We start from the raw sequence: 4,806 nt of genomic DNA, 5'->3' as shown, positions 1-4,806 counted from the left end.
TCTGAAGCACTGAGACTGCTGAATGTATTTACCAAACGCCAGGTGACTGCAGTTATCATTTTATAGGTGAACAAAACAAGAACTATTCAATTGTGCTTTGAATGTACACAGCAACAGCAGTTCAAATTACACCAGCAGTAGTGCTACTATTTATACAGGTGGTAATGGCACTCTAGAAAATACCACCCACATAGGAATAAGAGACTGTAGTAAAAGTTCTTATTTATCTGCCTATCAAAATCCTCTAAGGCTGAATATAAAGGGTAGTGTTTATAGGTAATACCAGTGGAAGAAAACTGTACCTGTCCTCTTACGCGTTGAAAATGTTTTACAAGCTTTTCTTCAGCAGTGAAAAGAAAATTCACTGCCAAAACATTCTGAAATTGGTTGGGAGAAGGTAGAGACTTGAATATGTTTCTTATGAGGAACAGGTTTTAGGCAAATAAAGGTAAAACGTGCCTATAAAAATGCATTTATATTCTTACTGTTTCATGAATGCATACTCTGACCTACAATTGTGTAGGGATAGCGTTGTTTAGCACATGCATTGCTCTTCAATCTGTGGACATACTGTATAAAACAATACATAACTTTGCTGAGAGATCAGTGCTATTTATCCTGCTCAGTGGAATGCTGCTGAGACCTCAAGGCAGTTAGGGCACACCACCAAGCATCTCTACATGCAGTGTTTCCCATGGGATGAAGAGGCTTGGCATGCTGTGTTTGTGCAGCATGTAGTTTGTAGCTGCAGTGTGCTACCATATAGTCCCAGCTCTATGCTGATGAGACTCAGGGGAAACAGAAGTTGCTGCAGAGCACTCCTGGGAGCCCCCAGATGCAGGGTGAGTGCGTACAGGAGCCCTCAAGAGCCTCACCACTCTCTTCAGTGTTAACACAGAGCATCTCTGTTTTATGAGAATACTTAACTGCTATTTAGCTGGATGAAGATGAGAAGTGCTGTAGCCATAATAATTGTATGATATCACTGCCCATAAAACTTCTGAGAGAGAGACAAGATCAACTGTTGGAGGTGGAAAAAGCAGTCAAACTTATAGACGAGCAAACCACGGGCATTCAGGCATATACATTTGTTTTGGTGAACTCTATCTTTAAGAAGTCTTTCAAAGTTTGACTAGCATTGGCAGTCTTTTAAGAAATTCTTCAGTTCCATAAACAATATTGTATTAGCTACTGTTAACATAGCTGTATGATTTAATAGTACTTTCCAGACAGTCCACTTCTGCTCACCTCAGGTCGCCACTGAGTGAGCAGTTCTGTACTAATATTTGCAGTAAGTTAGTATTGCCCACATGATTTCAGCTTACATAACTCTCCAGTGTAGGTCACCAAGAGTCTTCAAGAGTGAATTTAATGTTAATATCTTGATAATTGCAAAAGCTGAGTAGGACCGGGGGGGCTAATCCATCAAAGTATATACAGAACATTTTTTTCTAATAACTATTACATTTTCTAAGTGGGCTATTATAGATTTTTTATCTTCACTGATAAAATGTACTTCCTTGTAAACGGTTTTGGATTAAGATGGGGACAGGACTTTAAAAGGTATATGTAGTACTTTCACACTAAATACATGTGATCACTTTGGCCTCATCCCAAGATCAGAAATCTTTTTTGCCCTGGCTTTAGGATTAGTGCTTTTTGAACTCTAAAAATTTGCCAGAAATCTAGATACCTCTTCTCTCTCTTTCTATGCATTTTGAGTTCTATAAGTTTGGGATGCACTCTGCTATCAGTTTTGGTGATTCTAAATATTTTAATGCTAGAAATGGGATCAATTTAAATATGCACAGATGGCTAAAGAATAAGCTAGGTCAGGTTATTTGCCTTTAAAAAACAGCTACTTTTCATCTTGGCCATTGCAAGCACTGAGTCAAAATCTTGTCCAGGGTAATATAACAGTTCTCCCTGACCAGATTTTCATAAATCTAAATTAAATTTATTCATGAATATGGATGAAATTCTGAGCACCTGAATTTCTTTCCAATTGTCGTCAGCCATCCGTGGACCTTCAGCCCTCCCACCTTCCTCAAAAGACTGTCACATATTTCTTACCTAGATGACCTACAATGAGGCCTACAGGAACGTTACACAGGAAGATGTGATCAAAATAATATATATTCTTAAAGATAAGAGTTAGGGGCAGAAGTTAGAGAAATGGTCAGTTGTTGGCACTTCAAATTGGATTAAATTTGAAATTTTAAAGTTAATTAGCTTAGAGAAAAGCACTGGTTTAACATCTAGGATTTAGAAATAGCTAGCTCATGACAGGCTTTTATCAGAGATGGTGTGAGTCAGTGAAACTTGGGGGAGGAACTAAGCTAAAAGGCACGTGTGTGGAAGGGCATTTGGGAGAGACAAGGAGCAGCACACGATGCTGTTCCAGTTGCCTGTGTGAGGCCTGGAGGAGAAAATGATATTAAGAAACAGTTTGCATGCCAGCCCTTTACCTTCCAAATGCTGACTGTGTTCCTTGGTGTCTGTGCACCTCTGTATTAACAGAAGACCCAACTTTCCTGCGACAGACATAGCCAATCCAGACATGTCAGTGAAAGCATGCTGAAGGCTCATAGCAAAACAAACAAGCTGCCATCACCTCACTTGGTGAATGTGGTAATGCCCCACCTTGGCCTAAGCCTTGACAACCACAGTTTTCAGGGTTTAGTTGAAATGATTCAAATACTTGGCAATGTAAAGACATACTGTTCAAGGAGAAACCCTGCTGTACTTAAGCCTCACAGAGCCAATGTTGCAAATACAACAGTGATTTGCATTGGGTTTATTTGAGTCACTATAGTTTATACCAAATACCCTGGTTTCTGTGACAATGCAAATCTCTGAGTTGTGCCTGATTAAACTCACAGATTTTGAATGGAAGCACTGGGTTCCTTAAGTGTCTCTTGCAAAAGGACTGTGCTAATGCCTTTTCTTCATACTTAACCAAGTTCTGATTAGACTGCACACTCGTGCCAAAATTGGCGCTTGCTTCTCTCTCTGACATGGCTTTATGTATTTTGTACTTCTCCTCCCCAGGTCCCTTTTCAGAGAACAACACTTATTTCAATGTGATTTATTTGGAATGCTTAGGCCTAATGTACAATGGAAGGCTTGTACAAGGTGTACAAGTGCACATGAGTTGCATTAGGAACAGTGGGAATGCCTGCATCACTTCAAATATACTGTCTGTACACTGAGTTACAGAAAGTGAGTTTTATGCAGCAATGTATCTTTGTGGAGGAGATTAATATCCTAGTGGGTGACCTCACCGATCCTCCACAGACTAGGCTTGAACAACTCAAGAATAACTTGTGACGGTTGGATTTATGCTTACATTGCTTGATCCACATTGAGAAAGTAGGGCCATAATGGAAGGTTCAAGAGGGAAAAATTCAGGAGAAAGCAGGGAAGGAGTTCAAATTTCTTTTCACCAGTTCTTAAGGTGGGATGATTTTTCCCACCTACAGGTCTGTGCCATGTTTTTAAGCACTGAGGGCTCATGCAGGTGCAGGCTTTTCAATGAGCTGATAAAATAGGAACAGATGGCACAGGCCTAACAACATTCTGGAACCAAGCCATTTCAGAGGGATGAAGGTGAGTCATTTGAAGCCACCATGATTCATAGTGAAACTAATGGTGGGAGTGTCTGCTGGATCAGCCAGCCCTGACTGCTCCAATTAACTGTGCAGGTAACTGATGTTACAAGTTTCAAGCCTGTTGTGACACCGTGACTAAAGTTCTCAGCATTGGTGGCTTTTCCGTTTTAAGCAATAGACCAAGGATTGCCTTAAAATAGTTATGACTGATTAACAGAATGAGAAGGTGACTGAGAACCTAATACTTAAGTAATCTGGCAGAGGCAGGGAATTAAAGTGTCAAGGACCACTGCATGGCAAACTTGCAGTTAGTATGCTTAGATACCATATACTGAGTATAATAGGGACACTGTGCTGAATGCCCCTTCGGATATTTCCAGCCAACTGCTCGGCAGATTCTTGTGTGGCTGTTTTATTTTGGTATCTAAGAGTATCCCTCACAGTTTTGACCAAGTTGCATAGAATACTGTGATTTTTTTTATTATTATTATTTTTTGTTACAGAGAGATAGATATACATCACATACAGTTTTGTACTTAGCTAGATATATGGTATCTCTTTTGATAGAGACTAGCACACCAACATTGTATTTTAGCTACTGGTATAGATAGGATGAATCTCTTAGGCTCTCAGGGGCTTTTATCTCCCCTGAGTGCGCCTGGTACTTCCCAAGGTCCACATGTAGTGGTAGTCATTACAAAACTCAACCAAAAGTATGCACAGTGCTTTCTGTGAGAAGCACCTACAGCGCTGAAGCACTGCCAGCGCGAGTAAGAGGATCATGGACCTTTCGCTGTGTCTTAGCCATCTGAGGAAGCATTCCAAAGCAGCCCTGCAACTTCCAAATCCCTGGAGCTGCTGAGAGGAGAGAAAAGACACTTAGAGGGGTGGCTATTAGCCAGGGTTGTGTGATTATCCCAGAAACATGAGCCCTTGTTCCCATTTGTCACCCTTTTGTAAGTAGCAAGAGAGGCAATCTTACTTCTGAGCACCACACAGTTCCCCTCCATGCTCTCCTTGTTATGTCTGAAGAGCCCTGGACACAAGGCTCTCCTTAGGCTGGCAAAATCAATACTGCAAATGCTTATGAGAAACTACAAGGTGAAATGGCGACTCAAGAGAGCTAGCTTAGGGCAGCTTGGTTATGTCTGTAAAATTTCTGGTAACAGAAGCAGTGTTGTAGACAATTTTTCAG

The sequence above is a fragment of the Tympanuchus pallidicinctus genome, unplaced genomic scaffold (genome assembly GCF_026119805.1).
Source record: "Tympanuchus pallidicinctus isolate F22 unplaced genomic scaffold, pur_lepc_1.0 scaffold5, whole genome shotgun sequence".
In the NCBI taxonomy this organism is placed as follows: Eukaryota; Metazoa; Chordata; class Aves; order Galliformes; family Phasianidae; genus Tympanuchus; species Tympanuchus pallidicinctus.
The sequence above is the reverse complement of the archived record's forward strand: the minus strand, read 5'-3'. Positions refer to the sequence as shown.